The sequence below is a fragment of the Globicephala melas genome, chromosome 12 (assembly GCF_963455315.2).
Source record: "Globicephala melas chromosome 12, mGloMel1.2, whole genome shotgun sequence".
NCBI classification, from domain to species: Eukaryota; Metazoa; Chordata; class Mammalia; order Artiodactyla; family Delphinidae; genus Globicephala; species Globicephala melas.
This window is the reverse complement of record NC_083325.1, coordinates 39760502-39783675: the sequence shown is the minus strand read 5'-3', so window position 1 is coordinate 39783675 and position 23174 is coordinate 39760502.

The following is a 23174-nucleotide window of genomic DNA, read 5'->3' as shown; positions in this document are numbered from 1 at the left end:
GTTTGACTAGGTAAAGAATAGAAGAAAGAGTTGGAAAGTAGCGGACCTGGTCATGGAGAGCTGGGAAGCCAGCAGGAAACGTGGGACTAAATATGCCAGCTTGCTCAGGATGGTCCCTATCCCTGCCTGCCAGAGGGGGAAACAGCTTCTCCCAGAACCCCGTGCAAGTTGCTGCTACCTAAGAACAGTGCGGTGATCATTAATTAATAAGCACATTGAAAACCTAAGCAGACAGACCCACAGTTAAGGGGCCGCAGAGACCCAGAGAGGGTATCTGAAGGGGCTGCCTCTTTGCAGTCCAGTTTATGACTCTTCAGGGAAGGCTAAGCTACAGACTTATTAGTTTCCTTCTGGGACTAAAAAGAGAACCGTAGTTTCCTGCCCTATTAAGCCTCTGCCTTTCATGATCATTAAAATACCTTTAAATACTTCATTTCTCCCCCTTAAAGTGTTCCAGGCATAAGGGAAGCTATTAGTGAATTAATAGGAAGTAACCTTGTTCCAAAATAACAAACACATGATGCCATTTGAATTTGGCTTCTCTCTTCTTCCCTTTTGGGTGTTCAGAAATAGGCACTTACAAACACATGAAGGCATTTGCCTCAGTGGTAAATATGTCTTTCGTGTCGATTTCAGCAGGCAACTCGCTGCAGACGTGCACATGTGTGCTCATTTCCTGCCCTCCAAAATTATTTTTTTTGGTTGTGGACATATGGTGAGCGATAGTTGGAATAGTTATTCAGGGCGCAGACTCTCCTCTGGGATCCGTGGGACAAATCTTGCTCCTTCTGTCAAGTCAGAGTCAGCGAGGATGTACTGAGCACTGCAGCGGGCAAGGGGTTTTAATCGTGTGCGTGTGCTCACCACCAATCTCATAATAAAATCATTCTCAGTCCTCTATGGCATGTTAATGGTCAAACGGATAATAACTAGTGAAGCAGCTCACAATTTGTAAGAGCTTAACTATCATCCAGGTACTGTTCTATGTAACTTGCAGGTATTAAGTAATTTAATTCTTAAACAACCCTAGGAAGTAATTATTAATATTATTGCCATTTTATAGATAAGGAAACTTGGGCAGGGAGAGTTAGTCTAGGCAAGTAACTTGCCTAAATCTAGAATTCAAAAGATGGATAGGAGTGTGATCCAGACAACTTATTGACATTTAATTTGAGTTTGAGTTTCATTCTCTGCGTATTCTCCTCTCTCTTGCAAACTGCCACCTCTCCTGAGAAGGGAGCCAAGCCCTGGGTGCCCCCTGGGCTCTGGAAGATTTGTGTAGCAGGTTGGAAACTGAAGATTCTGAAGTGCCCCCTCTTCTTGTCTTCCATGAAAGCCTAAATTCATAAATAAGGGGTTACTGCAAACTCCTGGGACACAGAAAGAAATGAGTAGTTCTGAGGGAGCTAGAGAGAGGAGAGATGGCTCCCAGACTGGGCCAAAGAGGATGCTAGCAAGTCCTGGGAAGGCAGAGACCCATGCCCCACTCCCAGGAGTGCAGGACCTCAGAGAAGAACAGCTGTGTGGTCTCCCCAGGAAGGTTGGACCCTGGGCAGTGGGACCCCCACACCCCCGCCAGTCTAGGTCCTGTAGGCTCTGCAAAGCCTGAGAGTGACAGAGTCACCCACCTTCCAGGAGGACATGGGCTTGGAGAGAGAACAGATCTGAAATAAGCATGGTGGATTGAAAACCAGAGGCTCCTCCTCCTTCTTCCAGCTACAGGGAGACTTAGAACCCCCAGGAAGGAGGAGGAATAATCACTGAGATGGAATTTATCATTATTCTGGGCAGACAGCAGCTTAGAGTCAGATTTTATTTGATTTAAAGAAAATTATGACATGGGCAGTTTTTGTAGACCACGTTGGTGGTGTGAGAGTCTTCTACCCATTATGAAGTGTTTAGAGAAGATTCCACAGAGGAGGAGGGAGGACTTGGACTCTTAAAGGAAGAGTCAAGGCTAGGGAGGCAGAAGGAAGGACAGAACCATCTGGCCAGATGCAAGAGAGGGGCCACTAGTGAGGACAGAACGAAAGCACAAGGTCAGAGCAGAGGCCAAGAGCAGCCGGGGCTGGAATGGGGGGATGAGGCCTGTGGGGAGATATGCCTAAGAGACCAGACGGGGGTGTGGGCTTGCCTTTAGGCTCGCTCCACTAAGGCCTGCTTTGCCGGCACACTGTGTCAATCCACTGGCAAGAGTCACTTTGAGACAAGGCTACTGGGCATCATTCTGTCCTACCAAGCAGTCTTATGTCTTCCTGACTCTTGACTCCATCCATGCTGTCTTATCCCTGCAATACCTGTCCCTTCGTACCCACCCCAACCCTTCCTCAGCATCCCCAAACCCCACAGATAAGTCACCAAGATCCTCGCTGTCATTTAAGGCTGAATCCAGCCACCACCTCAAATACAAAGCTCGCTCTGACCCCTCAGGGGACCAGCCCTGTGGTTACACTACTCTCTGCTGGACTGCGGTTCAGTATCTTTTCATGCTGTCCTGTTCTTCTGTGCACTTCATAATGGCAGGAACCACATCATTTTCTCATTGGGACCCTCACAGTGCCTGGCACATCCGAGACGGGCTGATACTCCCTGGGTAAGCGTTGCAGAGCTGTGGTTAGCTGCACACAGAGGGAAACGTCTGGGTGTTTTATGAACAATCCTCACCTCTGCACCCTCTGTCCATGGTGCACCCAACCCCCAGGATGGTGGTCACTCCTCTGGGTCATTGCTGGAGGGGCCGCTCAAGGGCAAGTACATGATCTGGGCAGGTGACAACACATCATCCATCGTCTCTAGTGTCACAACAGAGCACAACCCCAGGGAATGAGATGGAGAAGGGAGAAGTCTTGACATAGAAGGTGCGAAAACCAACCAAACTGTAGGACATAGAACTCAGAGTAACGAGGGCAGCCGTGGGTCACAGGCACTCTGGAAGGCCTCTGAGCGTGTGTGGTAGCATAGAGTTCAGGGTTTCAGGACAGAGGAGGGCAATGCTGTCAAAAAAGGAGGGGCAGATGTGGAAAATCTACCCCTCCCTGGAGCAGAGGACTGGAGAAGCAGTTGGGCATGGCCTGGGGTAATGCTAGGAGAATCAGGCCTTCGGGTGACTCCAAATAAGAAATCAGTCCTTCCCACTGCAGCAGCGACACGCAAGAGAAGCAGTCCACTTTGATACAGAAACGGCACAGGATTTCAATTCAGGGGAATTGGGCTTGCATTTTGACTCAGCCACTAATTAGCTGTGTGACCCTGGTAGAGTCATTTGACTCTACCTCTCCGAGCCTCCATTTCCTCATTTATAAAATGAATGGGTTGAACTCCAGGGAGATGATTACTATAGCCCTTTTTAGCTATAACAGGCTAGGACGTTATTTAAGCCCATCACAGCTGTAATGTGACAGCCTTCTGAGGCTTTCCTTCTTCCATACGGTCCTACATCTACATGAAGAGGGAAAACACACGCATTGTAACCCAGAAGCATTTGGGGAAATGGTATAAGCAAAGCATCTAAGACATTTATCAAGAAAATGTGAATATCAAGCCCCAGGCCTGAGAGGAGCTGGGAATATTTCAGGGCACATTAACCACTGTTGTGGTAACTAATTGTGCACATTGACTTTGAGTCTGTTTCAACAGTCACATCTCAGAGTGTAATTCCTACACTGTTTACAGGGAGCGAGGGACCTGAGCAAACGCTAGGGAGTCTTCCTAGAGGCTGAACTGCGGACTGGTAATAGCTGGCATTTCAAAAATGTAGCCTTTTGTTTCTTGAAAAACTGCTTAAAAGCATTCAACTCCCCCATCTCTGATCCTCCTCTGAAAAAGAAAACCGTAAATATGATTTCAATCCATTGTGTTAATATCAGGATGCACACACAGAAGTCTCCGGGATCCAGTGTCGAGCAAAAACCCATCTGTGATGCCAACGACTTCCAAGAGAAAGAAGGGCAGTAACGCTTTCAGGTGTCTCGAGAAGTGAGAGTTCAGTGGTCCCTTGCTCTAAATACAGAAGGTAAAAAAAAAGAACTCATGTATCAGTGTGATGTTATTTGAAAACAAAAACTGATAAAAACGTATGGGAATAGTTTGACGGATTTGAATGTGTATCTTCCCCTAAAATAATTTATCTCTGCAGAGACATCCGTCACTGAAACCACTGGCTTAACTGATCTAAATTCCCACTGTTTGCCATTTGCTCAAAACCTTATCCATGTCCCAATTAAAATCTCTGCTGGCAAACACTATGAGAGATGTCAGAGCAATTTTCATAAAAGAGTAAAAGAAGGAAAGCACACAGAATTTTTAACAATGTATTAGTTGGCATGAAGGCAAAGAGTGATACGCGTGGGTCATGTTGGGGAGTGGGCCCTTGAAGGATTTTCTTATCAACAAAACTTGGCCATCTTAGGTTGAAGGGTATATCCAATCAATCAATCAATCAATCAATCAATCATTATTTACCTAAAATATAAGAGGGGAAATAGCTAATATCACAATTTTTTGGAGGTAGAGGCTAGGCATACGATATAAGGCCTTGCCATTCAGGGTGGCCTTGTACCAGAGCATCTCAGTGTCACCTCGAAGCCTCAGGTCCCACCCAGGCCTACTGAATCGGAATCTGCATGTTAACAATATCCCCAGATCAATGGAAGTTATATCTTTATTAAGGTCTGACAAGTAAGTAGTAGGCATGAATTCAAGAAACTAAAAGTAGGTGTGTGGGGGGGGGGGGTGCATGTGTGTGAGGGGGCGTGTGTTGGAAAAAAATGTGTGAGTACAGACCGTAAATGTGGAGTTGGAATTTTGAACCCATCCAGTGTATTCCAGAGCCCATGTTCTTCGCCACCTAGCTGTTCTGCCTAAGAGACATTTGTATGTGAAGCCTATATCCACAGTCTCCACTTGAGTATCTCCAGTGACAGGCATCTCACTCATTCTCAGGTGGCAACCTATTCCATTTTCAGTAGTTACATAGCTCATTTTTCAAAGACCTGGAATGATTTGGATATGGTGATAAACTGACACCTTGCAGGGGTCCTGGATCTCTCTGAAAAACATACAAATATCTCATCCCTTTTCTCCATTCAATCCTTGAAGTATCTGGTGATGGCTCTTGTGACTGCTCTTAGACTGGACTGTCCTTTGCAAGGATATGGTTGTCAACTCCAGGCCATGACTGCCAAAGAGAAATCCTAGGGTGAGAACAGTACCTGCCTCGAATGTGTTTTGTGAAGGGCGGATAAAATAATCCACATGATGTTCCCAGTCAATGATCAACAACACGTAGTGAGTGCGCAGTGAAGGCCAGCTATTATTATTCCCAGCTTAAACACTTGTTCAAGAAAGGCATTAGAGAAAAGGCAGAGTTTAATTGTATCTTTAAAAGATGTAATGTTAAGTACAGAACGTAAGTCAGCCAAAAGGGCATCCTGGAGGGGCAGGGACTTGAAAGCACCAAGCATCAGAGTTGGAGATGGTGGATTAAAAAACAAAAGCAAAAAAAAGTGATTTAGTCTGATGAGAGTAAAAGGTTTGTAGACCAGTGAGAGAGAGAGCTAGAAAGGTAAGTGAAGGACAGATGATGCTTTTCAAAAGTGTGACTCTGAGAAGGGCGGGTTGAGAGCTAAGCAACCAGAGGCACCTTTTAACTGAATCTGGAGCCTAAGCAGTGGCTCAGAGGAAGGTACGGGGTCTGACGTCACAAGGCACACACCTGCCCTTCGTATTTGGTTGACCCATTTGGTATCGCCGATACTACCTTGCTTTTGGCCTAGAAAACCAGCAATTTCGTTTTGTTCAAGCAAATACAAGTCCCTTCCCCGCCTTTAATGCATAAGGGAGGTGTGGCTTGTCAGGAGACAAATCTACCTTTGTGCCCCTGCCCCACCCATGACTCCCTCAGAGGCTGAGGGAGCCTATGGAAAAGGGATTTGGAAGCAAAGGCGTGACATGCTGAATCATCAAAAGGCATGTTACTTTCTGGGTGTCCCAGGGCTCCGGCACCACGGTGACCAGAAGAGCTTTGTCTCATGGATCCACTTTCCAGAAGCATCCACATTTACTGCTGATGTAGGCACCCCAAGAACCTTCTTGCCTTCTACCCAACTCCAAGACTCTTGCCCAGGCTTTAAAATGTTAGCTTTGCATAGAGCATTCGCAATCATTTGGGTAAAAACTAAATTCAGAACAAAACAAAACCCTGGGCTCCTTCTGACGGCCTGAAAGGACAGTTTAGGAAAAAAGTAAGAGGGAAGCAATTTATTGAGAAGGGAAAAAAAATGCTAACAAGATATTTCAAAATAACGGCAGCTGCGTGCACTTCCAGCGTGAGGGCCTCGCCTGGGCCCATTTTGGTAACGACGGGAACTGCTGCTTTTTCTTTCCCAGGCATATGTTTAAAGCGCCCTGCAAATGATTTCATGTTGGATCGAGCTCCACTACTCACAATTCATATTTGGTCTAAATTACACTAAATGTTATTTCAAGGTTTACAAGTTAATTATTACAGTATAGTATTTACTCCATTATATAGAAATTACTGCAGTATCTAACGCCTAAAGGGTTTTCCCCGTCGCATATGAAGGACAGAGAATATTTTAGAGTTTTTTCAAGCAGAACAGGGCTTACTGGGGTGTGTGTGTGAGTGTGCGTATGGGATGGGGGCTGGGAAGACGGTACACGGAGATTTGCCGGCACAGGCCCACGTTCTTTAGGATGTAGGTTACAGGGAGCACTGGTAGATAAGCCTATTTTAGCCGAAGTCCCAGGAAATAGCACATCCTATCTGTAGGGGCTAAGGAGATGGTGCTGACGCCCGTAGATATGCAAGAGGTCCACATCACCTCCCGCGTGCCCTCGATGAACAGTGCAGAACAAAAAACCCTTCTGACCTACAGATGAACAAAGATTGGGTTTACTCAGCTCTGGGAGGCAGATGCCTGAGAGACCTCAACTGCAATCTGGCTCACCCTCTTCGGGCTTGCTGTGGAGGTTTAAATGGTCTCCTTACGTACACCCTCCCACCAAACACCCCACCCTTGCCGCAGAAGGGTCAGCAATGAGACACCTGGGAGCCCCCTGCTCTGGGCTACATTCACACCTCTTTGCTCCATTCCGACTGAGTTCTTTGTTCTGGCGCCAAACCCAAAATGGATTCCACGAGCATCCTGCTCCCCAAATGTTGGTCCAAACGGCAGCCTGTAGGTCTGGGAACCCCAGGGGCCTGACAGGCAGTTGAGCTGAAGGACAGGCTTGGGATCAAACTCCACATTTTGTTCCTCTGGCTGCAGCCCAGCATCTTGGGCTAGTCAGCCGCAGCTTCCTCTTGAAATGGCCCACCCTCCACAGAAGCCCAAGCGCCATTACCTTGATGGAAGGTGAGCAGACGGAAAAGGAGAATGTGGCAGTCACAGAAACATCGTGTCCCCAGACCCTGGCCCCTCTTCAGGAGGACAGAAAATGGTGACCAGTGTGACCAGGTGAGTCGGTGTACACTGAGTGAACACCCTCTGCGTGTCTAGGCCTGAGGTTGGCGCAGTTGGAAGGAAAAGTGGTCGGTACTTCTCGTGCATGCTTTCTCCAAATGCAAAGGGTTCCACGGCTCAGCCTTCTCACTGTCACGGAGGCAGAGACAGAGGGGGTGAAGGGAGAGAAAGTGCTAGTGTGTTTTCTCCTAAAGTGCTCTTGACACACTTCCTCTTGGCAGGTGGAGGAGGAACCTAACGCTGGAGAGTTGAAGTGCAAACGCTCTTGGAGCTGGTTCCTAGGGCTCACAGGTGGGCTTCCAGTTTTAGGAAGGCTCCTGTTACGCTGGAGCACAGGACCTGCCTTCCTTGGACCCTAGCAATTGTTCAACAGACCACTGCTTGGCCGATGGACACTGGAGGATAATATACCCCAGAGCTTGCTCATTCCCCGGCCTCTCACCTTAATCACAATCATAATCGCTGGCTCCTTGCCATCAGGTACACCCCTCTCCCCTCTGCCTCTCACCCTTCCAGTCTAGTAATCTTTGCAAAATGTACATCTCATCACATCTAACTGCCCTGCTTTAAATCCAGTAGTTTCCCATGGCTCTCAGCATAAATCCCACTTCCTTGAATGGCTAACCACACCTCACGTGGCTGAGCTCTGCCAGCCCCTCCTGCCCTCCCTCTACCATTTTCTTTCCTGCAGTTCTTAAGGTCCAGCCACTCTGGCCTTCTTTAACCCCTAGACCCTACGCCTTCCCCTTCCTACCTCTGGGATTTTACTTACGCTGCTTTTGCCAGCCTCCCCATGCCACTCCTCCCTGACCTCCTTCCGGTGGCTCTCTGTAACCTGTCCTTCAGATCCCAACTCAGGGATCTCCCCTGACATCTGGACTCAGGCAGTTCCTGCCCTGGCCTTTCCCACGATTCATATAAACCCTCACGCTGAGCACTCATCTTACTCTATTGTATTCAGTCGTTAACTATCTTTCTGCTCTGCTGGACCATAAGCTCTGTGAGGGCAGCTGTCTCATTTGTCCTGATCATTCCCGGCAACTAGTAAAGTGATTGGCAATGGTAATACATATTTATTGAAAAAAAGATGTTCTTGAGTGAATTCCAAGAATACTTAGGGAAAAAAGTAGGCAGTTTAGTGTATCAACTGGGTGGAGAAACGTGGCAGCAATACTAAAGAGAGCTAATATGTACTGGGCACTTACTACATGCCAAGCACTGTACAGCTGTTTAAGTTTCCCACAATCCAATATGAGACAGGTGCTCTTATTGTACCTCTTTTGAAGAAGGAAAAACTGAGATGCAGGGACAGTAAGTAATACGACCCTGGGTACCTGGCTCATAAGAGGCAGAGCCAGGAAGTAATCCCAAGCAGTTGGGTGCAGTTAACACACTTGTAACCATTCTGCTAGGCTGACTCCCACTGAGCTCGATGTGGGAGAGAATAACAGGCATCAACACACTTCAGTCCTTTCTCTCCTCCTGCTTCCAGCTCCCACTGTCTCTCTGCAAACAAGCCCTTGTTTAATGAACATATATTTAATGTGAGGAGAGAATAAAACTTATCAGCTCCACTATTGCTTCATACACACTCTTTTACTACCTGTCACATCTTTACAATGTAGTCAAAGCATTCTCAGCAGCAGAGATAATTAAAACAAAACAAAAAAGGTAACAAGTTTGGGCAGAATAAATGGTTATCAGAGAGAAGGACTCGCCTTATTAGTCCTGACCAGCCCTATACAAGTGCTGAACTCAAGCCTTCTGGAAAGAAGGTGCCTCCTGACCCTTCCCTGCTCCTCCCACTTCCCTCCCCCAAAATGTACCTTCATATCTCACACACACACACACACACACACACACACACACACACACATTTGGACTAGAAAGCAAGGTGAGGGCTGTGGCAGCTCCTAAGACTCACTAGAAATTCTATCAGAAAGCAAAATCCCCAGCAGAGTTTTCACATCAGCTGTGCCCAGCCATCAGGTTTCAGAGAGAGGATGGGGAGTTGAGAGAAGAATACACGAGAAGCCTCCATTCCTTGCTGGTCTCTAAAGTTACCACCTTGGATTCCCCCCAGCACAGACCTCACCCAGTCTGGTCCCCATTTATCTGTTCCACTCCTCTTTCTGTGCATGTGACCATTCTAGCAAACTCTGGACGATTTCTCTCAATAAGACTATTCCATGGGACTTCCCTGGTACTGCAGTGGTTAAGAATCTGCCTGCCAATGCAGGGGACACAGGTTCAAGCCCTGATCCGGGAAGACCCCATATGCCTTGCAGCAACTAAGCCCGTGCGCCACAACTACTGAGCCTGCACTGTAGAGCCCACGAGCCACAACTACTGAGCCTGCATGCCACAACTACTGAAGCCCACACACCTAGAGCCCGTGCTCTGCAACAAGAGAAGCCACCGCAATGAGAAGCCTGCGCTCCGCAACGAAGAGTAGCCCCTGCTCCCCGCACCTAGAGAAAGCCCGTGCAAATAGAGAAAGCCTGCATGCAGCAACGAAGACCCAAAGCAGTCAAAAACTTAATTAATTAATTTTAAAAAAGACTGTATTCCATAAAGAGTTTTCACTCATAAAATAAATGTTAAATACAAATAAATATTTTATGTTCCAAAGCACTTTACTGACCTGCCAATTAATCAAGTATCTTTCCATATCTCATTTTCTTTTATCTGTGTGGCAGCTAATAATCATTTCTACTGTCGAAGGCAATTACGTACTTCATGGAGTTGGCCAAGCCACTGCCTAGCTTAAAAGGGAGCACAGTGTGTCCCTCTTTCCACAGTGCCTGTTGCTTCTTCTTGACTCCAGACGGAGCTACTTCCAGTCTACAACACCCTTGAGTGATCCTGACCTTGAAAGACCAAGGGAAAGAGATTACACTTCAGAGTTACTGTCCCCCCAGGTGTGACGCCTTGCCTCACCATTCCCAGCTGCGTGACCCTGGGTATTTCCCTGAGTCCCTCTGGGGTTCAATTCACCGAAGTAGGGATTTCTGGAATAGGAATTTAAATCTATACTTTACAGAACTGGCATAAGATAGAATACAGAATGTGTTTTCCATCATTTCTGGTATAGAATAAGCACTCAAGTGACAGTCACTATCATTATTTACAATGGCTCTTACTTATGGTACAATGAAGCAAGTTCATATGACGATTCTGCTGTCCAAAGCCTACTAGTTACCGGGTTTGACCATCCTTTAGCACACAGAGGGTGAGCTGATACATAAATGTTTTTCCTTATCATCACTGGAGCCAAAGACCATTAAAGGATGGTTTGGAAGAGAAAATCAGCATATGTGTTGCCCCCAATCCCAGCAACAAAACCCATGAAGTCTGACTCTCTTCTCCAGGCTTCATTAGGCTACATCAAAGGAGTTCTTCCCAGCCACTCCACTGCGGGAATAAGTTCCATCAGTGACCCTGCTAGAGCAGATGTCCTTGGGAACGCTGCCTCCTGACACAACCCTCGTCCTATATCCGACATGTGCCCCGGTGAGACACTGCATGTTCCTGAAGCCGCAGCATCTCCCTAGAGGACGGGGGAGATCTGACTTATGGCCACCAGCATACAGTTGAACTAGGCTTTTATTCTTATGTTATTCCATAATCTGTTTAGTCTTTCACAAGTGAAATGGAAAAAATAAGATATAATACTAATGCTTGTGGTATTTTAACTTTTTAAAACTATGAATCCTCTGGAAACAAGAAAAGGAGGAAATTGGCACGAGTTATTTTTATCTTCCAGTTCAACTTCTTTTGTTCAAGTGCAGAGACAGGACATGAACACTTTTCTGTCTTGTGGGTGGTAGATTTTTTTTTCCCCTCTTTACCAGTTTCCAAATTATCTCTAAGTCTTTAGATCCATTAGCCTAATTAACATTAAGAACATATGCATATGCAAATAAGGTCCTCTTTGCCATATATTTCACTTTATAAGACAGGTTGAAGGGTGGTTGGGTGAGTCAATCAAATGTCATAAATTGGCTATGCATAAGATCTCATTAATATTAATTGGGGTGTGGGCATTGTGCCGTAGTCCATGCCTCCATTAGAGATGGGCCCCTTGCTTTAATTGTCCCAAAGATTTCGAAAACCAAAGGCTCTGATCTGATTTAAATATGTAATCTCCAACCACCGCCCCCCCCACACCCCGCCCCCAGGTAGTCTACTGAGCAGTATCAGAAAGGTATTAAAAAATACAGAGCAGACCTTTTCTAAGACAGATGGCACACAATGAGGTTAGAAAAAGTATCTTGAGATCCAACCTGCAAGAACAAAAAAAAATTGCTTGCATTGTTGTTTTCATTATCTTGCTTCTGTCATTTCATGAGCTTTGTATCTTGCAAGGAAAGAAAGAAGGGAGAAAAACTGTGAAATTAATCTTTTGTGCATGGCCTGATAAAGAAGAGACATGCTCAGACAAAAGATAGACTGAGAGAAGGTACCGTGATTGATGACTAAAGTAAAGGTGTCAGAAGAGTATTATGTAAATTACTGGAGGCACACACCATTTCAGAGAGAAGGAGGGAGAGCAGGCAGGGGGGCGAGGGAGAGGGAGAAGGCGAGAGAGGGAATGCGGCGCTGAGAGTGAAAAGAGGATTGCAGAGTCGATGTCACCAAAGAACTGGTCCCCAAACACCCATTTCTTGCCATCTTTCATCCCCTCCGACAAGCTCACCTCGCATTCTCTCTGGGTTGCACGATGTAACATGGGATGGGGGGTGGGGACAAACTGTCAACATCAGCGTGATTCCAGGCGAGGAAAGGTTTAGGGAAAGCCACCTCTCAAGTGAAATCATCAAGGAGGGAAGTTTCAGTTAAAGGGGAAAAGGAGCGGGCTGGCAACTGCTTGTGTCCCTGTGTGAAGTGTGTCACCAGAGGTGGGGACAGGCGGCAGGCTACTCTCATTCTTCATGTAAGAAACGGGTTCTGAAGGGGCCCGCGTCCTTCCCCCAAGCCTCTGGCTGTTTCCACACATCTGTGTCGGGTGCCTGACCTGACCACTCTACGAGGCCGGTGGAGAGACACTCAAAAGGCCTGGGGCCGGGAGCCACATTGCAAAAATCTCTGCTCTGTTTTTCTTCCTCTTAGGCTACATGTTATTTCCTAAGTAATGAAATGACACCAAGTGTTGAAAACTGCCTCCATTTTCTTGACTGAGAGAGACGCAAAGTAACGGTAGGATCATTTTCAATTATGGGAATGGGCTTTGCCACAGTGACCCTTGCATGAGGCTGGTGTGCACCTCCCGGTACATGTGGTACACTTGCAAGGTTCAGATATTTCAGGCATAGAAGTCCAGCACTGGGATCTATGGGTTCCTAAAAGAAAGGAAACTCCTTCCAAATCCTTGGAAACCAAATCAGAGACAGCAAGCCTGGCGTTCAGCAAGAACTCACTGGACAGCTAGCTTGTCACCAGCCCCGTTCTGACGGGAGCAACATTTGTCCCCATTTGTTGGGGCTTGCGCGGCATGGGTGGCTAAATATTTTAAGTATCACCTCCTTGAAAAGTCCAGGGAGAATGAAGGCTAATGTCTAGGTCAAGATTTTCTCCACACCTGCCCTCCCTCCTGAGCAGGATGCGAAGGTAAGGGAATAAGAGGAATCTCTAGTCCACAAACGCTTAGACGGTCCTCCAGCACTATACACATTTGAATAAAACCCAACCTGCCATGAAATCCAAAATGCAATTAATGAATTAACTTTACAATGAATAATAAAATACAATCTAACGTAAATTTATTTATGTGCAAGTCCTGGTTTTCCCATTTTGATTATTTTGGAGAGTTTTGAAATAACAAATGACTGGGAGAGTCAAGGAGGTCTAGGAATGGGGATAAAAACGGGCCGATTTACACTCCAAAAGTTGTTCCCCAAGACACTGCCATCAGGGAGTGTTAACACCCAAGGATGTAGTCACCAGTCCCCACCCCCAGCCCCCGGGGCTGTCTCTTCCTTCTCTGACTTCCTATGTCCTTACCACCTGGCCATGTAGCCAGTCACAGGCTGCTTCCTCTATGTGTTCCACAATTAATATTCCTTCAGCCCTTCTGGGTGCCAGGTCCTCTGCTAGGTGATGGGGATACAAAATTGAACAAGACACACTTTCCAGGAGGTAATCAGCTCCTTGTGGCCACATCTTACAGCGCGTAGACTCACCTCAAGGGCCAGGGCAGCAAGTGCTGCTCTGGGATCAGGCCTTGTGATTTAAATTAAATTACCCAAACGGGGATTAGTCAGAGATCTGCCTGAGCCAAGCCAGGACACTGCCCTCGGGAAGGCAGTGCTTTCATCCCTGAGTGATTTAACTTCGTCCTTCTTCGGGAATCCTTCTGTCACATGGAACAAACCCTCATTCAAAGAAACTCAAGGGAGAAGTTTTATTATAGCAGGAGCTCCGAGGACCCAAGAGAGAGAAGTATACCTAGGCCTCAAGAGATAACAGAACTGTAGCCTGAAGAGGCATCAGACTCCAAACTCTTATTCTCTCCACATGTATATTTCTGTCTTACTCAGGTAATACACAAGATTTTGACCATGCTTCTCTCTTTATATCTGTGTATCACCATCTCTCTCACTGCAGTTTCATTTCCTTTGCTGGTTTTCCTCACAGACCATCTCAAAGGCACCATAATGATGGTGGTACTATTACTGCTGTTACTAATATCAATAGTAATAATAGCAAGCATGCGCATGGCTCCCAGCACAGTTCTGTGCACATATGTGGAACATATTAACTCATTTAACACAACAATCTTCTTATTTTTTTATCATTTAATTTACTTTTCATTCATTTGCTTATATTATTCATTCTTTATTTATTATTATATATAAACTTCTCTAATTTTCAATGGTGGAAAAGGAGGCAGTGAGGTGACATGCCCAAGGGTGCGTGGCTAGGAAGTGATGGAGTCCACATGTGAGCCCTGGCCGACAAGCCCCCTGGAGCTGTGCTCTCAGCAACTGAGTTAGACTGCCCAGAACCTGCTAGTTCCCACGGCCTTCCAGATCCAGCTAAGGAGAACCGCTGTGCCCCAGGTGCAGATTTCTGAAAGGGAATAAATGGGGCAGCTTGAGAGCTGGCTGCATCCCTGACACCCTCAGCCATGGTCAGGGGCAGCAGGTCGGGTAGCAGGTGTTGCTGCAGGGGTGGTGACCAGAAGACAGCAGTGTGAGTAAAAGCAGCCCAAAGAGGTAAACATTATTTACATAAACACTTTCATAGAAAAACATCTTTCAAAACATGACTCTACCAATGTAACAGAAAGGGCCCAATGAGGACAGTTTGGGTAGTGTGGGACTAGAGACAACCCATAACTGGGCAATAATTGTACATATGCTTCTTTTAAGAGAATCACATGTCAGCCTCTTGAACTCCAAAAGGCCATCTGAAATTTGCTCTTCAGGTCAATGAAACAAAGAGTAAAAGCTGGGAGTGAGTGAGGTGAGTGGGCCAAAAGAGTGAAAGAACAGAAAAGATGTTGGAATGGATGGGATTCCTCTTGCTCCGCCCCCTGCAGTCACGCCCACTGGCAGTCGTCGGGGACCTGCCTTTGGCGCAGTGGTGAGGTGGACCAGCTCTGGCCAGGAAGCCAGGAGCTTGTGGTTCTACCGCTGAACCCACTGCTACTTAGCCCCCGACTCCAAGCAAGTCACCACACGTTCTAGCCTCAGCGCCCACCACTGTGAAGTTGGGGTGTTAGAAAATACCTCTTCTCCCTCTCAGCTCTAAATATCTGTGCGTTTCTCTGGAGCCCACACTTGGGTCCTGCAGCTACTTCCCTCAGGGACCAATGGTTTCCAGCAGACACACTGGCATTCTGACTTCCTAAGGCCCTGTCTTCCTTCTCCCTGACCGTGGCTTCTCTGGAGGAAACAAAGCAATGACTATAGACGTGGTGGAAGTAGCTTTCTGGGGAGGCTATAAACAGTTAGAAGAGGCAGCTCTCTTTCTTCTCACTGAGTGTTTTCAGACACGTTGGAAACGGCAAGAAGTTCCCCAGGCGGGTCTCTCCTGGAGGCTCACCACTGTCGTTGCCACTTTGTTTTCTAACAGCCCCTTGCAGCCTTAGCCCCAAAGTCTTCTTGAGAAAGATTTTCCCTTTCATATGTCTGACCTTATGATTCATCTGGCTCCTGTTTTAAAACCAATTATTACATATCGTCTTTTGAATTTCACCCCTGACACCACTTTGCCCTGACTTAACTCTATGAGTGGCTTTTATTCAAAACTTTCGAGAAAGGTGTAAGAGCTGCAAATGGGCTTCTTCTAGAAGCCTTGAGTAAAACGGCAGCTCTGGTGATCAAAAATAGATCGCTGGCTTGGATGCATGCTGTTAAACAAGACGTGTGCTGGTTTCAAGTGCCGTGGATAAAAGGAAAACCGAAACAAAGGCCTAAAGGATGAGAGACAGGGGTTCTGGATGGTGACTTCTGCGTATCAGGCTGAATCTTGCCCCGGAGCTCTGACCCAGTACTACCATTTGTCCGTTAGCCCTTTCTATATGGTAGCCCCGCCCACACCACTGTCTCTTTTAGAACCTGCTGCTCCTTTTGTATTCCCTCTGGATGTTCACTGACTGCACCCTGGTCTTTCAACCTCGATACACAATTATCCAACAAATATATTCAAGGCTGGCTCATAAACGTCTCCCAAATCCACTCTCCTCTCTACACTCTCATCCAAACTGGTCTAGTGCAGATCTTCCTCCTTCCTCACCTAGTCTATTGGAAGCCACGGCTTCCAAATTGGTTTCCTCTGCTCCAGTTTTCCCTATCTCCAATTCATTCTTCACGATGCATCCATGTTTTCTGAAAACAAAGGGTTCCAAACCTCCACTGGTTCCCCAGCACGTGAAGAATGAATCCAGACTTTCAGGAGACACATCTCAGTTCCTCCACAATCTGACCCAATCCCCTGTTTCGGCCCCTTCTCTTTCTGTACTAACACGGCAGATGGTGGAGTCACCCCAGGCTTTGACTTTAGGCACTTTACAATTGTCATTTGGATTAATTTCTCACCTCAGCGAGTCTTAGGTGACCATACTGGGCACATTCCTGCCTCTGTCCTTGCCCTTGGTGTCCCCTCTCCTGAGAATGTCGTTTTCTCCACATCCGGCCTCCATCTAACCCTGCCTAAATCCCACCCATCCTTCAGGCTCCAACCTTCCCTCCTCTGAACAGCCTTGGCTTGCTCCCTACATGCAGCTCATTGCTCTCCCCTCTGAGCGTCCCTAGAAGTTGCTTCTCAAAGCTGGGGCACTTTTTTTTTTTTTTTTTTGCGGTATGCGGGCCTCTCACTGTTACGGCCTCTCCCGCTGCGGAGCAGAGGCTCCGGACGCGCAGGCTCAGCGGCCATGGCTCACGGGCCCAGCTGCTCTGCGGCATGTGGGATCTTCCCGGACCGGGGCACGAACCCGCGTCCCCTGCATCGGCAGGCGGACTCTCAACCACTGCGCCACCAGAGAAGCCCCTGGGGCACTTTTTAAAATGCTGACTTCCTGTCCTAATTAACTCAAAAACCCTGGGAATGAAGCGCTGGGGCGTCAGCATTTTTAAAGAGCCCCCCAGGTTATTTTCATATTGCCTGACTTTGAGAAGCCCTGCTCAAGTACTTGGTTTGTATCCCTTCTACTTTTCATATTTAATTAATATTTATTTACTGAGCAAATACACAATTGTGCTCCATATGGGAATATTACAATGAGTCAAGCCCAATACAAAAGGTAATATTAACATAGAATTTGTATTATATATTTTATTGTTTTATAATATATCATAAAAACACATAATAAAATATGGTATCTTATACTCTAGCCATTTGTGCACGTCTTTCTACTGCTATCCCTTGAAAATGACTATTTCTCATTTATCTTTGTATCTTTTAGCACCTAACACATGGCTCAGATTCAATAAATAGATGGTGATTTAATTAATTAATATATTTATGAATGTGCTAACTTTTGGATTAATTGATGGAATGACCTTTTTACTTCAAACTCATCTGGCCTGAAAGACACAGGAAGTTGTCCCTGCATTGCTCACTCTGAAGCAGTGTCTCCTGACATCACCTGAGGGGCAAAGCCTGGTGAGCCCCATCACTGGCCTGTGCCACCGCCTGGACACAGGAGAGCCTGCTGGCCTCTGAATCAAGCCTGCACAGGCCCTCCATGAGCTTGCTGACTTTTGACAGAGACGGGAACGTAAGCTAATCTCTCCTTATTCTTTAAGGAAGCACAAACAGTTCAGCAAGTTAAGTGGTTTCCATTTTCCAAACACGAGCGTCAGCCCCACCAGCTCCAAGGGAGAGGTAGGATGAGGTCTCTTTCACATGCAGACAAGGAGAAGGAGGACCAGGTGGAGGAGTTCTGTGGGAGGTCAGGGTAGCTGTTGGCCCAATGCCGTGGCTCTGTGTGCCTGGGAGAGAAAATGATGAATTTGTGGAGCCCTCTGGGAAGTTTCAGCTCATGCCTTGACAGAGACATTGGATAAATTGAATGCTTCACTCACCACAACTATAAGGGTTTCAACTTTCAAGAGGAATCAACATCCCTCTGAAGAAGTTCAGAGAAGTGAATTGCTTTTTTCATGTTCAAGTTTCCATTTAAAGCTATTCCCCCTTTAAGAAATCTAAGGACCCACAAACATTTTCCAAATGGCACAGTCACAGTCACATATGGCAACATGACAGTCATGTTTCTTATAAAGGTAAGTATTTGAAACGGTCACCTAAGACTCGCTGAGGTGAGAAATTAATCCAAATGACAATTGTAAAGTGCCTAAATTTTACATCATTTATCTCCCCTTTCCCTTTGTTGTAAATAAACCTTTGAAAGGGAAACATTATTTTCATTTTGTTAGATTTGTTCCCTTCCTTTTTCTTTTGCATCATTGAAACTCCCGACCCAAAGATGAAATAAGGAAAATCAACCTTAAAGCTGAACCTATCGATTCTATCTTCCTTTCAATTTTCCCCTTAAAATGCTTCAGATGAATAATATTTCACTTCTCAGAAAAGAGAAAATTGATGTCCTGCGCAAGCCATAATGCAAATGAACACTGAAGGTATCAGAGAATCCACCTTTTTGTAATGATTAGTTTAACTGGGGGAGGGGATCAATGCTCAGTAAAATCTTGACACACACAAAGTCAGCGTTATGCCCCTGCCCACTCCCTACTCTGAGGCCACCTGGAATATTCTCAGCCACGGCCTTAGCAACCAGGAGACCCCATGCTGTATGCCCAGGCCCATACTTAGCATCCCCTCCTCACCAACATAATGTTTATGAGTCTTCGGTTCCCCAGGGCTTCGGTTCCCCAGGGCTCTTCACTGATACGTTAGTCTCATTAATCCCATCAATATGAGAAATTAGCATTTAAACAGAGGTCTTCTGGAAATACTTTTATCCGAAATTGAACTGTAATCGTGATGAGATGTCAAGCCATAGCGGAGATGTTTGGGTGTAACACGCTCTCCAGGTGTCTTCCAGAGCACCCTAGAAAGCTGGCTGCCTCCTTCATATCCCCACAGTGCTGGCCCTCTTTGAAAGACTGAATGTCTCTTTACACAGACTCTCTCAAAGGAAGTTGTCACTTTAGGCTGCACAAACCAAAACTCATCCAAAATCAGGTGCTTGGGGGAAAAAAAAATTGAAGTACTGTTAATAATTTAAATGGCTTTTCTCTGCACATGCCCAGAACCCAAATCCCTTTTCTAACTGAAGTGCTTATATAAAAATTTGACAGCTCTTATAATTTTAAATTGCTCTACACTGAGTATGCCTAGAACCTTGATCACTTCCAAATTCAAGGGCTTATAAAAATTTGAAGCACTCCAATAATTTTAAATTGCAATGCACAGTGTAGAGTGATTTAAAATTATTAGACTGCTTCAATTTTTTTAAAAGGTCTTCAATTTGGAAGTGAGTCAAGCAGCATTCTAATACAGTGGTTTAAGACATAGAGTGCTAATCTAAAACTTAACAACTAAAAATAATGAAAATTAAATCACATGAGTTTTTTTTTCTTTTTTTCTTTCTTTCTTTTTTTAAAAAATAGGGAAAGGACACTTAGAGTGCGCCTAAAAAATTGAGAAGTGTCTAGAAAATAAAGTTAAGGCTCAGGCCGTAGAGGAGAAAAGATGGGAGACAAAAGTAAATGCAGGAGGGCTGGGCAGAAATGGGAATCACATCACAGAGGTCTTGCCCAGTCCTAGAGGTTTTAGGTGTGGTACAGAAAAAATAATAGCAAGTGGGAAGGGCCAGAACTGAGCAAAGGAGAACTTGAATATGACTTGGAACATCGCATTCTGTAAACTTTTCAATATCTAGGGTTGCAAGTTGGACAGCAGCTGCCTCTAAAATGTTCTCCTTTTGTTGCTGTTGTGTCGCTGTTGTTTGTTTGATGAAGCTCTTAAATAGAATTCCCGGCTGTGCTGATTCGGGGTTTGCTCCCATGATTTTGGCTGACTTGGCTTTCAGGGGGCTGGCTAACAATCCAAATATCCCCAGTCATGGTCACTTACAAGCGAAGAGCACATTTTTGTATGAATTTCCCATGGAGGTCTGCACCTCTTTTTAGCTCAGAATAGTTGCCTACATGGGTTTTCTTTATTTGAAAAATATCAACGTTCTTTTCTCTTAATTTTCTTTTCTTCGTGCCTAATATCTAATTTCCTTTCTGCCTTTCTTTCCCCTCCATCACTATATCTTACTTTAACTACCAAAAACTTTACAAAGTTAAAGATCATAGTGACTTTTACTCCATGGTCCTTTCTATCTAACCCAAAGAGCAAAGCCACAGGTCATGGAAAACAATCGCAGTAACAAGGTAAAGACCCTCAATAACGTCCCCTTGATAAACAGCATCTGTCTCAAAGGCTCCCTCACCATTCACCACAAAACAACCTGTGCTTTTAAACACCATCTAAATGTGCCTTATTCCATTTATTTGTTGTGAGCTGTTTTGCTCTATTGACTAGATAATGTGTCTTAAAATATTGTGTAAGTACATATTTAAATGAAAGCTTGCAATATTTCCCAGGGACCCATTGCAATCGGGGCTGAAAGTGAAAAGAAGTTGACAGAAGCTGAATTTTGGCACCTTTCTTGACATACGGGACTAAGCAAGTGATGCTGTCTCCTGAATGGGGAAAAAAACGAGCACAACATAGTTAAGAAAAGGTGGGGGAAGCACATTAAAACAAAAATGTTATTCACCTGGAAAAGTGAGGTTCTTAGGAAGAGGCTAAGACGGAATGCAGACCTCGGCAAAATTCAATGTAGGAAACATTTTAACGAATTAAAATTTGTAAGGAAGTTAATGAAGGAGAGTAGGGAATTAAGAGCACGTTAGGATGGAAATAGGTCTGAATACTTTTTGCTAAGCTAAGTGATGTTCTCCTGTGCCCTGGACACAGAGTGGATACACGAACAGCACACTAACCTGGGCCAGGGACTGGCAGGACAGCTTGAAATATGCCATGCGCATCGATTCTACTGGCTTCTTCACAAGTCTACATAAGACTTATTGTAGATAAACCTGGACCCTGAAGTTAAACTGTAATTTCTTATACTTTCCAATTATTCCCAATTTGGATGATAACTTTTATTATCTCTTGTAATAGTGAATGAATAAATGAATAAAAGCCTATTGGCAGCAAAGGATATTAAGCAGTAAAATTTCAAAACAGCCGTGATTAAAACTAACTGTTGACGTCGTGGGTAACAGGGAGCCTTTAAAATAGGCTGGAGGGTGGCACTGAGTGGGAAGAAGGAAATAGTTAGGGAGGGAGAAGATGCTTCAAAACAGAGTTTTCTTAAGAGAAATGTGAATAAATAGTAAACATCCTGAGCCAGTGTCTAGACCTTGACTAGTATTCGAAGTAGGCTATCTGGGGAAGGGCAGGTTTGAGGTGGGCAGCCAAATGCAGAGGCGTTCAAACAAACAGAAGTGTCAAGGTTTTAGAGCTGAGGAGTTCACCCATGGGGTGTGGGGATAAATCCAGTCCTGATGCTGAAACATACCAGCAAATGATTAAGAATACTCTGCTAAGGAGCAAACAGATTTTTAGGTCACGTGTCTGTAGAGATGTCACCATTTAATAAAATGACAAAATCTATCTGTCACAAAGGCGTGAACACAGAACAATATAAAGAGGTTAACAGAAATTGATGGCATCCAAGGTTTAATTTTACACTGAATCGGAGTCTTTGGTGATTGAAATAGACAAAGATGTATAGGGTTATCTTGTTGAAGAGGCTGTGCTAATTACTGGCACTTGTCATTTCTCCATAGCTTTATCTAAGTCAAGAAGGCTAACTAGCTTCTTTTTCCCCAGTGTGCATTGTTTGTTCAGGAGCTTTTGCTGAGGAAGCCTTTTTTTCATAACTGCACCTCATTATTAACAGGTTCATAAATAAATGAGTCCTAATATTTTTCTCCGTTAGCATTTATGATAGGGACATTTGGTCTACAAAAGATTACACTTGTCTTTAATAAAAATAGGCACTTACACATGAAACCTATTAGGCCCTTGTTACTCTGGAGGAGAAGGAAAGGGGAGGAACTGGAGTTTAAATATAAAACAATAATAATAACCTGGTGTGCTGGCAGCACTGCAAATAGAGAATATTTAATGGAGCTTCATGACTTCCCCTCGCAACAAACTCTTCAACCTTCTCTTCTAACTTCCAGCTCTCTGAGATGTGAAGACAACGTCAAGAAGTATTAAGCGAGTACTTTCTGATGACTGGCACTCTGCTAAGTATTGCAAAGGACATAAAATTATAAAGCATAAAGACCATCCTCAAGGACATGCCAGTCTCGAGCAAGACCTGTAAAAAGAATTCACGGAAATCTTGATCTATGTAGAGCCACTGGTGCAAGGCTCTCGGTGCTCTATGATGCAGATTTGGCAAAACTCGTCTTGGGCTAGGATCATTTAAAGTAGCTTTTTTAAAGGGCTGAGGTTGGCGGAGATCTCAAAGGTTGTTTTGGGGGTTTGCATAAATATGAGAAGGGGAAAAAGATTGCAGGTTGGGAAATCCACATGGAAAAAGGCAGAGGCAGGTAGGAGAGAGGCATATGGCAGCAAATGAAAAGTCTGGAGTGAAAATATATTTTAAGGAATTTCCCACTATTGCTGTGGGAAGTACTGTTGAATCTGTGCCTTGAAGGCCATGATGGGTAGCTGGAACTTGATCTGATAATATGGAATCTCTTTAGCTCATAATGAGATGAATGCCATTTTAAGCAGAGCATTTAAGGAAACAATTGTCAAGCAAAGAGGTACCTCAGACAGTAAACACCACCATTCAGTCATAAGGGGATCAGATGGTGATCACTGTAGTAAAGAGAAAGGCTTAGAACCTGAGAGGGGTTTCAAAAGGAGTCTCAACAAGACCTGATGGCCCTTGGAATGAGTAGAAAAGAAAGGTGTAAATGAGGATGAAGAGGGTGGGAGAGAAGAGAAGCTTGGGACAGCAAGTCAAATGCTAGGAGGAGGAAACTAAGACGGGCAAACAAGATCTGGTTGCAGGCAGGTTAAATTAGAGATAATGACAACACAATAAATCTGGACAAAAAATAGGTTGGTGGTATAGATCAGACTACAGGTGAGAGTGGAAGTTGCCTGAGTGTGCCTGAGCTCAGAAAAACTAAGAATGCT